The 18,500-nt window shown below is 56.0% G+C and overlaps 1 protein-coding gene across 5 annotated transcripts in view; it reads left to right on the top strand.

Annotated features, from left to right (window-relative positions):
* The window catches only part of TSPAN9 (tetraspanin 9), a 164,057-nt gene that overhangs the window by 4,533 nt on the left and 141,024 nt on the right, over window positions 1-18,500 (top strand). For 2 of the 5 annotated variants that reach the window (XM_072954247.1, XM_072954244.1), the window contains exon 2: window positions 721-787. The exons of the other annotated variants lie outside the window; for them this stretch is intronic. The gene's annotated coding sequence lies outside the window, so the exon portion shown is untranslated. The remainder of the gene's footprint in view (window positions 1-720; window positions 788-18,500) is intronic. 5 annotated transcript variants of the gene reach the window in all.

The raw sequence follows: 18,500 nt of genomic DNA, 5'->3' as shown, positions 1-18,500 counted from the left end.
CACAAAAAAGAACTGAATCTTGCACCTTCTAGAGTCCTAAACTGCATCCACAGCATGATTTGTACATGGGCCTGGCTTTCTCTGGAGTCATGTTTCCGCAGAGGGCCAAATGTTTCTTGTATATATCTTCACACCCCAAGTTAACTACCCTTTCAACTGCTGCTGCAGTTTTATCTCTCACTTGGTGGCCATTTCCCACCAGTTTTTATTACTCCCCACGAGTAACTTTGGATGTGGCAGGGATGGAAGCAACAAGGTGGCCTGTTCCTTTACCTCGGCCTCAGAGGGTGTGTGAGTCAAACCCGTGTCTCAGTAAAGTTACAGACTTTTATGTATCTTGAAACTTTGTCTCATTTGTGAGTGATCAAATTGCACACATTAAATCCTTGGATGCCAAGGGTCTACCCCAGGGGTGGCAGTTGTGTGGCACAGATACTGTTCCTTCTAGAACGGCACACAGCAGACATCACTAATCTATCACAGCCGTCCTTCCCGCGAGCCAGGGCTGGGGCTCTCTCCTGGTGCTTTAGCACACAGCGCCAGCCGAGTGGAACTGGCACAGCAGCTGGAACCCGTGTGCCCTTTCTGGTCTTTTCCATCTGTTGAATGAATGGGTTCTTGGTGGGAGACTGCAGCCCAAAGAGTGGCCATGGCTGAACCGAGGTCGCCCTGGAATGGCCTCACAGTGAAGGGATGACCTAATGTTTTATTTTCCTGCAGGAGCATCCTGGGGTCTTCTCTGATCTGTCAACACCCAAGGTATTCACAGGAAATTCAAAGAACGCAGGTCGGTGTCGGTCTGAATCCATTGTGTGGTGGGGCCTCTGAAAATCCATGTGTTATAAACTGTCCAAAGCCAGAGTCTGTCTTGCTCTTTAACTGTGGCTTGGAGGGGAGAGGATAGATCGGCATGTTGACATTTTCTAGATGTTTCTCCGCCCTAATTTTATTTATTTTTTAATGGAGGTACTAAGGATTGAACCCGCGACCTGGAGCATGCTTTCACATACTACCACGGCACTATACCCTCCCCTCTTCCTCCCTAATTCTTGAGTTTGAATTGATAAGCTCCTTAAACTTGGCTTTGGGAGCCAGGAGAGACCTCCCCCTCCCCACTGTTTCTGAATGGTGGCTGGCAGTATTCTTAATTTCTTTTAACCACCCTGATTGTAGGGAGGAAGCCCGGGGAAGTAGGAGAGGCCTGCAGCTTCCTGTTTCCTGCCTCCTCCCAGCAGGCTTGGGAGCCAGGGTGGAGGACCTCCCGCCCGCCATCCAGGAAGGACTGTGGGAATCTGGCCAGTCGCACCCGTGTGCTCCTCTATACTGGCTGCTGCAGGGATGCCCCTGGCGCTCCGGGTGGGCGCCCTCTGCCGCGACCCTCGCCGGGGTCCTCATCTCTGCCCTGCGGGCTCCCAGGGTCTTGCTGATCGCAGCACCTGCGCATGGAGGCCCCTGCGGAGCCTACCTGGGCAGGACTGCCGTGTGGCGGGGCTGATTCAGGTTCCGGGGTGCTGCTTGCAGACCTGGGCCTTTTATGTCTTACGTGATGTGGGATGTTTCCCGGGGCTTCCTCCTGCTGGGTGATTTGGAAATCTCTTACCTTCCAAGAACCTGTGTGTGCTGGTGGGTGTGGTGAGCAGGACGGTGCTGGCTGCTGGCTTTTCTTGCCAAGGGATCCCCTTGTCTGTGAGTTCCAGCAGAGCTTGTTGGGTGTCCCAGGGGCGGCCACAGAGCCCTTCTTGTCCTGTCATGCTTTGTACATTATACTCATGTGTCAGTATTCATATGTGTCATTGTCATCCTTGGCCTCAGTTTCAGACTTCTTACATATTTCCACAACGAATTGAATTTAAATTGTGTTAAATCTTCATTTAAATCTGATTTAACTTTCACAACAGTCCTCTGAGGTTGCTATCATTTCTCCCCGGTCACAGTGGCAGGAGCTGAGGTGGAGCGTGGGTCAGAGACTTGCCTAAGACTGCATTGTGAGTGCCAGTGGGCGCAAACTTAGGCCGTCTGACTCCCTTCCCACCAGGCCTGCGGCCGCCCTTGTCCTCCTGGGCATCCGCCCCGAGTCCCTCCTGGAGCTGCAGCTGAGGTGCGGGGCTCCCATTTTAAGTCTTGTCCCCTCCTCCCCAGGGCATGGTGGGGTGTCTGCTTTCAATCTCGCTGCCCTGGGATTTGGGGCCCCGCCTACAGGCGGACTGGCTGTGCAGCCGGGCACGAGGCCATGCTGAGGGAAACCAGCCTGCTGATGATCAGGTGTCGGGGACAGAAGGACTCGACGACAAGTGGGTGAGGGTCCTCGTGGCTCCACGCATCCAGGCTGCTCACGCCTATCCTGCCAGGTCACAGAGCTTCCATGGGGCCTGCCCTGGTGGGTACCCCTGGGGCAGAACGTGCTGGGGAGCTTCCGGTAGGATGCACAGCCTGGGGCGGGGGACCGATGGCCCTGGCATCACCAGTCGTTTCTAGCCAGATGACTGTCCTTCTGCACGTCTGTGTTGAAGGCAGAGTAGGGGAGTCCTGAGAGAAGGCCGTTCCAGACAGGAGGCTTATCCTCTCCTAGGGCTTCGGCCTGAGAAGGCTTTGGTTTTGCCACTTCTCATCATGCATTTGGGCCTCTGGAACGATGACCAGCTGGCCGGTGGAGGTGCCTCATCCTGGTTAGACTTTCTTTAGGCGGGTTTCCTTGCCTCCGTTGCTCAGGGGCCTCCTCACTCTGGTAGAGGTGGCTTCTGAGTTGACCAGGGCCCTGCCTAGGTCTTGGCTTCCAGGCCTCGGGGTTCCCAGAGCCCTCCTCCTCTCCAGGTGCCCTCTCTGCCTCTGGCCTAGAGGTGGACGGAGGAGGAAGTTAATGAGTAAACGGGAGCTCTGATGGCTGATGGGGGCCGGGCCGGGGCGGAGGCTGTTTACAGGGATGGTCGCCTGTCTGCTTAGTGGCCCGTCTTGCTGCCTGACCCGTCCTGTGCTGGCACCCGTGCTGCCCTTTCATTTGAACTGCCTCCGGCCGCAGACCCACGCATTTTGGAATGAGAGGCTCTGTTGCTGGACTCCAGCCCTACAAGTTAATAATTTCAGCTTCAGTTAGAGCGCCGGCGTGGGGAGGTGAGCATACCTGCCTGAGGGAGGCCAGCCTCCACCTGCCCTCCTCTGAACCAGAAACACAGCCCGAACCCAGCCTGACCCGCTGGGCTCCTGAGGGTGGGCCACCGGAAGGAGCGCCTCTGCGGGCTCACGTGTCAGCACGTGCGCCTCAGTCCCCATGCAGCAGCCACATGGAGATGGGTTTTGAAACTCTACTGTTCAACACTGTCTGTGCTTTTGAGTTTACATGCCCCTCCCCTCCTGCCTTCCTTCCCGTTCCCTTTCCAGTGCCTGGAAATTCATTGTACTTTGAATACTTACTTTGTGAGAGTCTCGTGACCATTTCTATGCCCAATGTCAACATTTATTAAAATATCTGACCCTGTGATGGAAATTGGAAAGAATGGGGGTGGAGAACCATCCAGGGCGTCTGAAGAGTCAGGCAGCTCAGCTGGCCCCCTGGACCACCCCATGTCGGGGAGGCTTGGCTGTCCCTGTAGGAGGGCCGGGAGGGTCCTGCGGCCTCCAGTGTAGAAGCTTGGCCTGTTCCTGGTCCTGGCCTTGGCATCACAGGGCCACTGCTAACCCTCACAGCACCTTTGTGCAGATTCGAAAGACTGCCTTTCCTCAGGCGAAAAAGAAAAATTAGAGCAAATACATTGTTGTAGAACCCAAACAACATCCCCCTCTGCCTGGGCCAGCCTTCCCCAGCCGTGTATCTGTGTGGGCACCCAGCACATCCAGTGCTCCACCCTCCCCCAGGGAGGAGAGGGTGTCAGGTTCAGAGTAGGGAGAGGGCCTCTGAGAGCGGTGGCCAGGCGAGGGGAGTGGTCTCCGGGGGTGCTCCGAGCGAGGTTAGAACAGGGTGTGGCCGTGCACTAGTGTGTGTGTGTCTGTGAGCGTGTGTGCTTGTCCTAGCGTGTTTGCCCAAGTGGGTTTGTGTGGGAGGGAGTTCTGCATTGTTCTGGGTCTCAGCCGAGAGGCCCACCTGAGCCCTTTCAGTAGATCTGTGTAGAACTGTGATATGAATGCCCCCTCCTTAGAAGGGGCTGTAAAACTGGAGCCTGGCCACCTGCCCCAGTGTGGTGGCTGAGGCTTAGGGCCCTGATGCTCTCCAGCAAGCCCCGGGGGCGTAGGGGACAGAGGGAGCGGATCCTGCCCTCTAAAATCGTCAGCCCCGACCTGGGCCTGGGTCTGTAGAGGGAGGGACTCGGGGGAGCAGGGTGGCGGGCTGGGTTGGAATGAGGGGATGTGAACGTATAGAATGATGCGTTTTGTTTTAGGGAAAGTGCGGTAGAGGTCTGCGCTTGCAATTTTCCATCGCCTAATCCTGGGAGATTCTGAACAGCTTTGTTTAAAAAGTGGACATGCAAACTGCAGAGACCTGAGTGAGGAAGAGCTGTTGGGTCCCCCAGGAAGGCAATTAGGTTTGAAGCCAGAGTTTGGCTCCAGATGCAGCACGTGGGGACCTGGGGGGTGGGGCAGGGGAGCTCTCAGAGCCTCCCAAGGGCATGAGTCACTCTAGGTTAGCTAGCAGCCAGAGTGGCTCCTGCCTGCTTGCCGCTGAGATGGGCTGGGTGGGGAGGGAGCGCCAGTCCAGGGTCTGTGCGCACCGCCCAGGCTGGGGGCAGCAGAGGGTGAGGCGGGGTGGAACTACCTGTCTGGGCTCTGCCCCTCCCCTACCGTGGACAGAGAAGCTGGAGATGGTGGTGGCCCGTCAGCCTGTGTCCGTCTCCTATGAGGGGCAGTCTGTACTCACAGCGCAGGGAGACTGTACAGGACACCGTCCCTGAAGGGCAGGGCTGGTTGGGACTTTGTCTGAGGACCTGCAGAGGAACCCAGGGGAGTGGCTGGGCCTTGAGGACTGGGTTGCAGGGGTGGAGGCAAGCTGGGACCTTGGGGGCGAGATGGGCATGGCCTGGCCATTGGGCTGGAGCAGATAAGCTCAGGGAGGAGGAGGAGCCAGCTAGAGGGGGGCTTGGGGCTCCTCACTCTGGGACACCTGCAGTACCACCCAGAATGCTGTGCGCATGGAGCTGGAGCCTGGCTGCCTTCTGGAAGCTGCTGGGAGCTCTGCTGCTCGGTACCCGCTGCTGACTTTGAGGGCATCTCTGGAGAATGTGCATCAGTGAGTGACAGGTCCTTATGAAAGCCAGCTGCTCACCCGAGACTTGGCCTCTGCTGGGAACCCACTCATTCATTCGCCAGCAAACAGCACACCTGCTGTGCTCCAGACTTTCCCCCTGCCCCCTCCTACCTGCAACGGAGGCGCTGGAAGACCCAGCCTGCGTGATCAGACGCCGCCTCTCAGGCAACTCGCAGTGGACCCAACGTCCTGACTTCCCGAGGGGTATCTGTTTGTATGGTTTCCTTTTCTCAACACCCGCTGTGCATGGTCGCCCTCCTTTCCTGTGACGTGTCTCTCAGGTGGCAGGGAGGCAGGAGGAAGCAGGGGAGAGCCTGCTCCGGGTCGCTAGGGAACACCAGCCCCGGTTTAGAGGATGCTGCCATGGATCCGCTGGTGAGGTCCTCCCCGGGGCAACCATCCATCACTTTCCTCCCCCTGGGGATCTCAGGCTGCACTTGATGAAGTGCACTTCCCTCCGCACCCGCGTTCCTTCGCCCCTCATCTGCCCGGTGGGCTGTGCATCCATCAAATGAGAACAAAGGCTGAGCAGGCTTTTGAGGCTGAAAACCCCTTGGTGGTTTGTTTTCTTCCTGCTCAGTCTCAGCAGCTCTTGGAAAAGAAATGTCTCGTGGCTGAAATGTGCACAACCCAGCCTCGTGGCCACTCTCCTCCTCTGTCGTGGGCGGCAGCTATACTGGGGCAGAAAGGGCCCCGCCCCGGTGCTCAGGGCCTGGTGGGGACCATGGGGGGGAAGGGAGCAGCCTCTGCAGCACTCTCAGAGCCACCCTGACCCTTCTCTGGGTGGCGGGGGCGCCAGCGTTGTGCTACTGATGCAGGGTTCGTGATATCAGATCAGCTCACAGGCTTAGTGTGTCCCAGCGCTCAGAGTGGGGAGCTGACTCTGCAGACCTGCGAGGAATCTGGCATCACAAGCAAGACAAGAAACCTCAGCTGCTCCTTTTGGCCAAGGAATTGGAAAAACTCAGTGGAGTTTGCTACTTTGAGGTGTACGGTAGGGAACCAGTCCATCAGCAGAGACCCAGGAGACCCGTCTCTCCTCCACCCCCGGTTCTGATTCTCTGTGGCTGTGAGGATGTGCTCACATGGCAGCAAAATCAAGAGGCATCACTTCATCAGCAACCTGACGCTGTAAGTGAGCACTTGGCCTCTGTAGGGGCCCGAGGTGCTCTGTGTGTGTGAGAGCTGCAGCTGATGCGGGGTCACGTGAGCCCCTGACCTTCCTACCGGGCTTCCAACCCTTCTCGGTTCCATCCGCTTCTCCCACTCCCCCCTGAGGCTCAGCCCCGCAGCATCCCAGGCGCCCAGGCGTGGGCTCCGAAGGCCAAGTAGGAAAGGACGAGATGGCGGGAGGGGCAGCCAGAGCCCCCGGTTGAGGACCTGGAGGAGGAGCCTGCCTGAGCAGCTGGAGCCTCCTGCTTGATAGTCACACCTGGTTTTGGACAAAACACCACATGAGTGACTGCAGTTTGGTCATCCACTTTGGTCGCTGCTTACCCAAACGACCCTCGGCTGTTTAACACGCCTTGGTGTCCTTGTGGGGTGCTTGGTGGACCGTGCCTTGGGCTCTGAGCACTGTGCTTCAGGAAGGTGACAGCAACCTGTGTCTGGCATGTGTGTGTAACTTCCCCAGAGGGGCCGTCTGCGCTGATGGGGAGGTTGGAAATGGGTGCTCCTGCCCCCCCGCTTCCAGGCCCAGGGTGGTGATCTGGTAGAGGCTTCGAGCCCCCCTCCCGACCTAGACACTGCAGGCTAGAGAAGGTCAGGCGAGGTGACCTCTCCCTCCCCAGGGCTCGGGTGCTGACATTCCCGCTGGAGTCGGAGGACCTGAGTCAGACACATTTTCTTCTCTTCTGGGAATACTTTTGGGGCCGCTGGTCTTTGGGATGTTAATACTGATTGCAGGACCTGCTTATGCTGAAACGGAAAGCCACAGAATATCCCCAGTTCTGGGGGACGGCTGGCATCTGGCCTCCCTGGCCCTCACTGTGGCTGGCTCTGGTGCTGTTGTGCCCACGAGTGAGGTGGGGGGCCTGGACCTCTCTCTGTAGGCTGGGTTGAGGGTGAGCCCCTCCCTGGCTCTGGGGCAAAGGGAAGGGTGGAAGGTGGTTCTTCAGACTGTGGGGCCTTCCTCCTTTGGAGCCCCACCCCCAAATTGCCAAATTTTAATTTTGCCAAGAAATAAATTTTTATTGCCAAAATACCCTTACAGACATTCATCGGAGGTGTGGTGCAACCTTAAAGAAACATCTAAGAGGGAATGTCTATTTTATGATGGTGGTGGTTTTTAATCAGGTATCCTGAACACATTCCTGATTGATGTCAGGAAGAAAAGCATTGGGTGCCACCAAGTCCTAAGCCTGGTGGTGCAGGGAGCAGACTCCACTGGCCCTGGTGTTTCTCAGCCCCGGGAGCCCCCGCCCACCCCAGGACACTGAGCAGCCTTTGTGCGGCCAGAGGACTCAGACCCAGGACCTGTGCAGCCTCCGGGCGATCCTCCTCTGACAGCTCACCTCTGTCTCTGTCTCCTTATTCCTGCCGAAGAGAAGAGGCTTGGATTTTCCCCTCTACTGGTGCTTTGCCTGTTTCTCATTGCCTTGCACCTCGTGGGCACCCACATCTCTTTTGAATGAATGAATACCGCATTGCGATATGAAAAGGAACTTGCCCCTCATCCAGCCCATCTCCCCAGACACTTAGGGCACATGCTTGATTTCAAACCATCCATCTTCACAGTCGCAGGGGTTTGAGATGTCTTTGGGGAGGAGGCACGACTCAAGCCGGGAGCTTCTTATTAAAGTGTCTGCAGCTCTGGGAGGGAGACTTAACGCTGCCTTTCCCGAGGAGGTGGAGAGGAAGTTGTGGGGAAGAGGAAGCCACAGCTTGGAAGCTTCACAACGAGGAAACTGAGACTGGTTTCCCCAGGGGCTCCAGGCAGTTGAGTGGAGGAGGCTGGAGCCAGATTTTCTAGATCCCAGCCCTGGATTCTGTCTCTCTTATCCCCTTCCCACCATCTGCTCCCACCGCCCTCAGCTCACCTGGGGGTGCCTCAGAGTTCCCCACACCTGTGTGTGAGGTGACCTCGCCGGGCCCAGGGGCAGCTTTGTCAGAAAACACGCACCCCGTGGCCAAATCCCTGGGGACTTGAGAGAGGCACGCAGGGGGTTATTTTGGGTTCGGTGGGCCGGGCTCAGACCTCTCTGGCATTCCCGGCCGCTGGCCTCTCAGAATTGACCAGAATGGAAGGATGATAAAAATCGAGGCTCCAGGAATAGCTCAAGAATTTGCTCATTCTTAACCCCTATAAAGAGGGGCCGCCCAACCCGGAGCCCACAGTGGAGCTGGGCTGAGGGAGGGCGCCGTGGAGGGGTGCGGGGGGAAGGAAACTTTACAACAATTTCCTCTCCTTCCCCGGGAGGAGGGCAGCCAAGCACAGGGCTGGCTCGTGGCCAGTCTGATAAGGAGCAGGGTTTAGAGGCCAGAGGAGTGTCCCTCCCACACCAGCCCATCCTTGCCTCTGGGGGTCGTCTGCTGACTCCCCGGGCCAGACCAGTGTGGCCCTTTCTCTGAATCTGCTCTTTCTCTTTCTTGTCCCCCTCGGACCGAGGGAGGCCTGCTCGGGACGGCTCTGGCCTTGGATCTCAGGGAGTCCTCTCTCCCTCCCTTCCCGAGTCAGGCCCAGAGTTACTTTTGCTCAGTGCGCATGAGGGGGGCTTGTATGGAGCGCCCACCCTGTGGCAGGTCAGGAGCTCAGTGAGGCCGGGGCTCTGCCTCTGCCCTGGAGGTGCTGCCGTGAGTTTGCAGAGACGCATGTGTAGATGTGCCCAGACTCCGGATGTCTTCCAGAGCAGTCCCCTGGGAGTCAGGACGCCTAGCTGGCCCTGGATCAGTCATGTCACTTCTCTGGGCCTTCGTTTTTTTCGTGTGTGAAGGGGCAGGGCGTGCGATCCCTGAGATCCTTTCCGACTGGAGAGTTACCTGGTTCCCGGAGTCGCAGGGAGAAGACCTTTCTCAGATGGGTAGGATGTTTTTGTTGGCTCTGTTTTTGGTTCCACATGGGGTCCAGTGGTGGATATCTCAGCTGGGACATCCCCATGGGGACAGGCTGAGGGCTCAGACCTCCCTTCTCATCCCTGGACCCTCCTTCTTAGGAAAGTGCAGTCTGACTTGAGGTTCCAAAAATCATTTGTTCTTGTTGAGGGTGAGGTGGTCATCCCTTGGCCTACAAGATGAGGTCCAAGTGGCCAAGGGAGGCACGCAGAGCCTGCTGTGGACCAGAGGAGTGTCCAGCCTCACGGCTCCCCGCTCGGGGCCACTGTGTCCCTTTTGTCTTTGTGTAATACCCTTGTTTTTCAGAGTCCTTGGTGTGGTCTGCCTTGCTTGGAATGCCCCCTCCCATCCTGCATTACAAGAGTGGTTTTAGCAAATTTGAAAACTTGGTCGGCCATCATTTCTTCAAGTATTTTTCTGTTCCCCCCTTCTCTCCTCTTCCTGGAACTGCAGGCGTATGTATGTTAGACTGTTGAACGTTGTCCTGTAGGTTGCTGTTGCTCCATTAATTTTTTTTTCAGTCATTTTTTCTTCCTGTGCTTCATCTTGGATAGTTTCTAGTGTTATGTCTTCGGGGACAGTGATCTTTTCTTCTGCAGTGTCTAACCTGATGTTAATTAGTCCCATCCAGTGTGTTTTTCGTTTCAGATATTGTATTTCTCATCTCTAGAAGTTCCATTTGCTTCTTTTTATGTCTTTCATTCTCTTCTCATCCTGCTTGTCCGGTGCGCTGCTCCCTTCCTCCTACTCATGAGCCGGGCACCGTCCCGGCGTGAGCAGTGCTCTGCAACTGGGGACTCGGGATTCTCTGGTCCTCATACTCTAGGCCGCCAGACAAGTTCGACGTGCGGAAGCCTCAGTTTCCTCCTCTGCAAAATGGGAGGAATAGCGGCTCCACTGGGGAGCTGTGGGACGGGCTCATCTGCAGGACTGCCTTTTGTGTTTGAGGCTGCTGACTTCCAGAGCAGCTTTCACTGTCCTGAGCAGTGTGGACGTAGCCTCTTCCTCAGCCAGAGCTCAGAACCCTTTGCAAATGAGAGTCCTTTCTCCCGGGGGAGGAGAGGGGATGTTCTTTGGAAACTGGTGTGTCTGGAGGGCTGGTGCCTGGCTGCACTCGGGCTCACAGAGTCAGCGCCCCTGGAAAGGGAGCCCCAGGAGAGAAGGCGCAGCACTGTCCGTGCTCAGCCTGTCCGTCCAGTGTCCTGATGGCGTCTGGCACAAAGTAAGTACTCAGGGGGCCCTGGAGGACTGAGTGAAGCATCCCAGCATCCCCGTGGCCGGGGCCGCGCCGGTGCAGATGTTTCAGCGGGGAGCCGTTGCACCCAGCTGGCTCACTGTTCGGTGGGAAACCAGAGTGTTCTGTCTCCTGGTTTCCTGCTTGTTCTGTTGGAGGGGTGCCAAGGCAATAATAAAAACAATGCTATAATCACAGCTAATAGCGACGGAGAGCATTCTGTCGTGATCTGCAGTGTTTCAGCCTAATTCTTGCAATGCACTCACTGGAAAGAGGTTTCCTGAGCTCGCTCTTCATTCCCCGTGGCTTCCTGCACCAGTTCCCAGCGTCTGCCTTGGAGCACATTTGCCCTTGATGTGGAGATAATAGACATACAGTCACTGTGTTTGTCAGCCTTACCTGCGGTAGCTGCTGTCTGCATGCGGCTTTAGGTCAGCTGTTTTATTGGCGATTTTTGCATTGGTGATCCTTGTATTCTCTAGTGGTCACTGGTATGGGGCGTGCTTGTTTATGCTTCTGCCAGACAGTCACTGGGCACCTGCTGTGCACAAGGGATTCCGTGGGGAGCAGCACTGAGTGTGCCCGTCTGTCCCAGGACCTCCAGCCTGACTCAGTTGGTCCCTCAGGGCAGGAACTGTGTGTGTAAATCCCTCTCTCTGGCCTCCTGTTAGCACTCAGGGCCCCCGCTCTGGGACTGAAAGTTGGCCGTGGGTTGCCACTGGAGAAATAGTTTTGGGGTCTTCCGTTTCCATAGGGTGCCCCACTGTGAAAGCACCACAGCACATTCCCAGAAATCGTCATACTGTCATCCCCTCCTGGACAGTGACCTTGAGAAGTGGCTGAAATGAGCAGTTTTTCCAGAAGGCCCACTCAGATTCACAGGACTGGCAGCCTGCGAATGGTTCTTGGACTCGAGTTTCCCACCCTCTCCTTGGCTTGTGTGTCCTGAGTGTCCTGAGGCTCATTCACCCCACAAATGTTTGAGGGCTCCCCGGGGCCAGTACTGGGGATGCAGAAGTGGAGAAAAATCCCTGACCTCAAGAGCTTATATTTTGTTGGAGGAGACAGACCCTAAACAGATAATTAAAATCTGTAGTGACAGCTGCTCTGGAGAAGAGTGAAATAGGGAAGGGGGTGTGAGGATGGGGCAGGGGACAGTGTTAAGGAAGGCCTGACTGAGGAGGTGACATGTCAGCAAGGAGGGAAGACGGGATGGGTGAGTCCTGTAGGTATCTGGGGGAGGTGCACCCCAGGGCAGAGGGAACAGGGCATGCAAAGGTCCTGAGGCTGGAGTGTGGGAAGCTCATTGGAGCCAGCATGGCTGGAGGGAAGCCAGCGAGGGAAAAGTCATGGGACTCGGACCACACAGAGTCTTGAAGGCCATTCTGAGGGCCGAGGCTTTCACGGTGGATGAGGTGGGTGCCCCTGGAGGGCTTAGGTCAGGGAGAGGCCGACCTGCCTTTCCCATCCGGAGGACCGCAATGGTGCTGTGGGAGAGTCGGCTGGGTGTGCCGTGGCAGCAGCGGTAACTGCTGTCCGTCAGATGCTGATTGAGTGCGGACGGGGCAGACCGAGCGTGCTTGTCCCCACGACGCCACCTCTGTCTTCCCTGGAGGAAATCGAGCCTCTGCTGGCGAGCGGCTGCCAGTGTGTCAGTCTGACTCCAAAGTTTGTGCTCTCGGCTGTTGTCCAGTTTCAGGGGCAAAGGGACAGATTGGGGTGATGGGCACAAACGTCTGATGTCAGGCTGACCTGTGCCTGCCCCTTGGTCACTCTCACATGTTCAGCTGGCCACCCAGGAGAGGGTGAGAGGCAGGCTCTCCCCTTTAATGTGCTGTTTGGTGGAGAGCGGGGCAGATTGCTTCCAGATGAGGGAAGGCAGTTTGGAGAGTGGAGTTTTTGCCCCGACTCCAGACAGCAGCCTCTCTGGGCCCGCGAGGACCCTGTGTCTTTGTGTTTGGCGTGTCGGACAAGCACTGTGACTTAGAGGCCTGGGCCCTCTGCTGCCGGCTGGGGCTCAGCGCGAGGCAGGCAGTGCAGAAGGTCTTCCCTTCCCTGGAGGCAGAACCTCCCTCTTTCTGAGTGAATCTGGGCCAAAAGGCCCTGTATTTTATCCATCCCTTTTCTTCTGAGTAGTTCAGATCACTTTTAGGATGTCACTTCCATAATCCTCCAATTTATTGCTCCCGGAGGAAGTGAGGGGGATTTTTCCTTGTCTTAAAAAAAAAAGTGTTGCAGGGTGGAAAATTGGGGTCAGAGAGGGAGGCTGAGGGGGAGCGAGGGAGGAACCCAGAGGCCCAGGCTGGGTGCAGCTGGCTCGAGTAGGGCGGGGAGGGAGGGAAGAGCTGAGCTGGGTGGGAGACGGGGGCTCCTGGATTTTGGGCGGCTCCTTTTGTGTTTACCTTGTACTTTGGCGTCTGAATCTGGGGGAGGTGGGGCTGGGATGGGGTGTCCTGCCCGTCCCTCACTGCATCTCAAGGACTCAGGGCCTGCCCTCTGCACACTTCCTCCGGCACACACGTCTCCTGTTCTCACACACGCACCCTCTCGCCATCATGTGTACACTCACACGTAGCATGCATGCACACCCTTGCACGCGGTGACTCACGTGCTGGTTCACACTCACGCTCTCCATCCACATGCCTGCTCAGCTCCCCTGTGTACGCGCCGCCTGCACCCACATCAGCGATGGGCCCCCAGCCTCACTGACTTGGCAGGAGAGTTTCTGCTGGTAGTGAGGTCCCCACAGCACCAGCCTCTCGCCTTCCCTGCCCATGCCTCAGTTTACCCCTCTGTAGTAAAGAAGGGCGAGAATTTGGAGAGACGGAGGCTATACCTCAGCCGAGAGGTGCCGCATCTGTGGAGTGTGACATGTCCTGTAGAGTGAGCCGGGGGGACTGGCCTGGGAACTGGGGAGACTCTGAGGGGCAAGGGGGAGGCCCCTCTGCCAGGCTCCCTCTGACCCCAGGCTCCCTCTGACCCCAGGGCCCTGGTCCTCCAGCTGGAGCTGTGTGCACCCGTGAACACATACCATCGGCAGAGCCAGACCCCGGTGGGGCCCTGGGAGGAAGGCATGCTGTTCGGCGTCATTTTGGAATTTTGGGACCATTTTGAGGAGGAAAGGCTCCTTCTTGGCAGCTCAGATCCTAGCGGGCTACCAGTCTTGGAAGCCAAGCAGACAGGCCCCTGACTTAGTTTCTATTTCAGGAACGCCACCATGCAGAGCATGAAATCATCCCGGGGCTGTGGGAATCCAGTTAGACTCCAGCGCCTCCTTCCGGGGTGGGCGTGCGGGCGACAGGCTCTCTTCGGAAAGCTGCCTGCTGCAGGGGCCACGCTGGGCTCATCCTGGGTGGCTCCTTCCGACCTGGAGATCCAGCGAGGGAACGTCTCTGTGAAAACCTGGGGGGGCCAGGCAGGACTTGTGGGGGAGGGGGGGTGCCTGGAGACAGGGCTTGTATTCCCGCCTGGTTTGGCTGACCAGCCGGTGACCGGGACCTCCTTCCCAGTCTCCAGGCCGGGGCCTTCCTGCAGCTCACAGCTCTGGCCTTCACAGGTGGGGTGAGGAGACAGGCCCCCCCTGCCCCAGCCCAGCGCCCAGGTCCAAGTGCCCTCCCTCTGGGGATTCTCCAGGAACCCTTAGGTCGCACCCAGAGCCAGCCTTCTGCCTTGGTGTCCCCGTTCTACACGCTCAGATTGGTTGTACTTCATCTGTCTGTGTATCACCTTGTTCCAGAAAAATGATTAAAAGAAACCCAGAAACCCGGTAACCTCAGCAATGCTACTTGAGCGTGGAATCGTTCGTTCCTGGCTTGAGTTTCCCCTGTCGCCTAGAACTCTTGTCTGGGTCAGCAGGTTGATGGGCTGTGAAGGGTCCCCAGCCGTGGCTCGGGTTCCCGCCGCCTGCACGGCACTGGGCAGCGGACCCTTCATTTCGTCTGTCCGTGAGGGCTCCGTTCTGACTCACTTCCCCCCGCTGAGCGATCCCTGCCTGCCCCTTCCTTAGTAGCCCTGGTGCTGAGGCTCTCGAGAGGACTGAGGCGCAGCCCCTGCCCTCGAGTCTCGGGGATGGACCGTGGGTCGTCGGCACTGACAGCGCCGGCCGTGAACGAGCCGTGCGGGAGGTGCCCCGTGAACATGCGCTGGCCTCATGGATCTGCAAAAGTATTCCTTCCACACTCACCCGTTGCTGAACCGGTGGCTCGCTGTTGGGTACTAGGCGAGGGATCTTTTTTTGTGCAAAGCATTGCTTAATTTTAAATTCCAAGGTTACTGTCGAGAAGTCTGATGTGATTCCAATTTTAATCCTTAGTAGGTAACGTTTTTCTCTCTGGAGTCTCTAGGGTGTAAAGTCTCCTCTTTGTCTGTGCTGTTCTGAAGCATCACAAATGACATGCCTCCGTGTGGGTGTATTTCCATCCAGCACACCCTGGGACCTTCCAGTCTTGAAACACACGTTATTTAGTTCTGAGAGCTTTTCTTGAATTACTTCATTGATCCGCTCCTGCATTTTCTCTCTTTTTTCCTCTGGAGCTCCTAGAATTTGGATCTCCTGGATTAGTCCTAAAATTTTATTGTCTTGGGAGAAATCTGGGAGATTTCTTGGGCTTTGTCTGCTAGCCTGCTGTTGAGGGCTTCATGTTAACTAGAGTATTTTTAATTCCTGTGCTTTCTAAATACACCTGTTTTGCTTTCGTAGCATCGTGTTCTGTGTCCGTGGCTTCAGTATCACCTCGTGTTTCTCCGAGACTCTTAGTGATGATTCCATCCTGGGAGGGGGGAGTCTTCCTCACCATTTCCTCTAAAGTGTGTGTGTGTGTCTTCCCTCTTTCTTGTGACAGCCTTCCTCCTGCAGCCTGGTGTTCCTTGTAGTCGGCCTGCATTTGCCTGGGGGCATTAAGCTGTGTGCGTGCGTGTGTGTGTGTGTGTGTGTGTGTGTGTGTGTGTCTGTGGTGGGGGGTGGAGGGACAGTCTTGTGGACTCTGGGTTTCATGTCTGGTGACCTGGCCGGCCTGTTTCATTTAGGAACCTAGTAAGTTAGTATCTTCGGCATTTTCTCTTGGGCTGTTAAGAGCTGTTGGAGAAGAATCTTTTAACCTACCTGGGAAGTCTCAGGCTGAGGCCCTGTGCCCGGAACCTGACGGTAACATGGTGGGGGTGTCTCGGCCTTCTGTGTCAGCGAAACGCCCCGTTTTCAGCGTGGTGCCCCTGTGCTGAGCGTCCCCGGTCCCTAGCCCTCCTGCCTTACCCTCTCAGAGGAGTAACCCTGGGGCAGAGGCGGTGCAGCCACCTGCCAGCGGAAGTTGGGGAGGAGATCTGGGTGGGGATGGGCTGGGGGTGGAGGGGGGCTCTTTCTAAAGCAGACTTTTATTCAGGCCTGCAGCCTGCAGCCGCCCCGGAGCTGCCGTCCCTAGCCTTCTGCGGGCTCTGGCGCCAAGGTTTTAGGGTTCGGCTCTCTTAGGTTTGTCAGTTGGTGAACACTTGTCCTTCTAGAGAGACTCCAGCCTCTAAAATCACGTTGTTGCCATCTCCTTCTGCTCTCTGTGACATTGTGGGTTTGTGCCTTAACCAGTCTCTTTATTCTTGTTTTTGTGGGGTGGCGGAGGGCAGCAGGGGTGATGCACGCGTCCTCTCTGAGGGCCTCAGTCTGAACAGAGTGAGTGTATTTAGGTGTCCCCGTTTGTCGTACTTGTGTGTTGGTTGCGGAATCCTAGTAACTAGGACAGTGCCCGGTCCACATGAGAGACTCAGGAACCTCGGGCTGAACAAATGAGTCAGCAAGTGCTGAGTTGCAGGCAGACTTGGTACCAGAATTGGAAGCAGGAGCCCGGTTCACCCAGGTCCCAGCTCTGTTCTGAGATGCCAGCCGCTCATTGTGACCCTGAGCCGGGTGAGTGTAAAACTCACATCGCAATGGCTGGTGGTGGGGACGGTGAACTTGTGTTTCTCTGGCTGGAGTGAGCACGTGCATGCCTGGGATTTCCGGAGCGGGGTGAGATGCGTCGGAGTAAGGATGCCTCTGGTTCAGGACGAGGCATCCGCCTGGGCACGGGCTGCGGCTTTCACAGCTTCCCAGCTCACCACGCCTTTCTTGTTCCGTAGAACAAGTGGTCTGACAGGATGCATCTCAGGTTTCATCCTGGTGCCAGCCCTGTGGTTCCACCATTGTCCTCTCTTGTTTGTACTATGACAGTGTACATTTCTTCTGGGAAAGAGCTGTCCCCACCTCCTTCTTTGTTTCTTTGACCTAGAATGACTTTCACCTGCTCTTCTGCTCATCGGAACCCTTTCTGTCCTTCAGAACAAGGACACATCCCTCGTGAACATGCCCCAGCCGCTGCAGGACACACAGTCTCCCTTCCCGCAGCCTCCCTCGGCGTTTAGTTTGCAGCTGGGTGTAGACGAGGGAGCACAGACCTTGACGCCCCGTGGTGCTAGTTTGAATTTTAATTCCGTGGCTTACTGTGTGTGACCTTGGACCGCTCACCTAGTCCCTCTGAGCCTCAGGTTCCCCTCATCTGTCCAGAGGGAGTTTGTAATAAAAGTTACCTCATGGGGTTTATATGAGAACTAAACGAGCTATGTTTTTAAAATCTCTCCTTTAACACGTGACACAAAACAGACACATAACACAAGATGATGAATACCAGTAATAATCCGCATTTATGTGCATTACCTTACTTACTGTGAAGCACACACTTATTATTTTTATTGTATTAAAAAGGAGACCGAGCCATAAAGAAATAACTTGCCCGGGTTTGCAAATCAAAGACATGTAGCCCTTACATTTTCTTTAAATGTTTTGTGTTTACATTTATTCCACAACTATTTATAGACGAGCCTGCTCTATGTCAGGCCTTGGTGCTGGGAATTCAGCAGTGCAAAAAAAACTGAGAACAAATTTCCTGCCCTCACAAAGCTCATATCCTAGGGTAGGAGCTGGTCAGTGAACCAGTGAATACGTGTGTACAGGTAGAGTGAAGTGCCCTGAGGAAACTTTGCAGGGTTTGTAGGGAAAGCTTCCCTAATTGGCTCCGTTTGAAGGGGCCGCCCCCTGGGATGCATGGGGAAACACTCCAGGCAAGTTCTGCTCTGTTTGCAGGCAGAGCTGGGGGCCGGGGCTTGTTTCTCCAACGTCCCATTTCGTCTTTAAGCCAGAGACTGCATCTTTCTCTTACGTTGTGCCCTGTGTGCTGTTGGGCGCGTTGGTCGGTGGTCAGGCACCATTTTCCTGGGGATCGCCTCTCCCTCCTGTGTCTCTGCAGAGCACCTGCAGGGGGCTGGTTTGTATACAGTCAGCCTGGGGCTGCGAGGCCAGAGACAGCAGGGGAGCAGGACTCTGCAGGCCCTGCCCTGCACTCCGAATCGCCCTTGGTGACTGTCTTCCAGTCTTCCTCAGGCTGCGTGCCCCCTCCTTCTGGTCCTGTGGGTCTCAGAGCCCACTCTCTCCCCAGGGAAGCCTGCCCGGAGCCTGGTGGGGCGGCCCTGTGTTCTGGGCTCGCAGCGCTTACTCAGTGTGCGGGCCTCAGACCCCGGCTGCCCAGGCCGAGAACCCCACACGACTGAGGCCCTGACCCTTACTGCTCACTTCTGCTCTCCCCTGCGTCTCTAGCAACTAGCATAGGTGAATTTTGTCTGTAAAGGACCTGATTGTAAATATTTCAGGATTTGCAGAACATCTGGTTTCTGTTCAGCTACTCACCTCTGCCCTTTAGCCCAAAAGTGGCCAGAGGACATTTACTCATGGGCGCTGAAATTTGAATTTCATATAATTTCTACATGTTGGGAAATATTATCCTGCTTTTGATTTTTTCCAACCTTATAAAAATGTAAAAACCATTCTTTGTTTGCAGGCTGGGCAAAAACAGGCAGAAGTTGGGTTCAGCCCACGGGCAGCAGTTATTGACCTCAGATACAGTGTGATGGCTTATAGTAGGCGCTCAATAAATGTTTGTTAAATGACTGAATGACATCTTGGCTGTG

This window comes from Vicugna pacos, chromosome 34, assembly GCF_048564905.1.
Source record: "Vicugna pacos chromosome 34, VicPac4, whole genome shotgun sequence".
Lineage (NCBI taxonomy): Eukaryota > Metazoa > Chordata > Mammalia > Artiodactyla > Camelidae > Vicugna > Vicugna pacos.
Note: the sequence above shows the minus strand (reverse complement) of the source record. Positions and strands in the feature narration are given on the sequence as shown.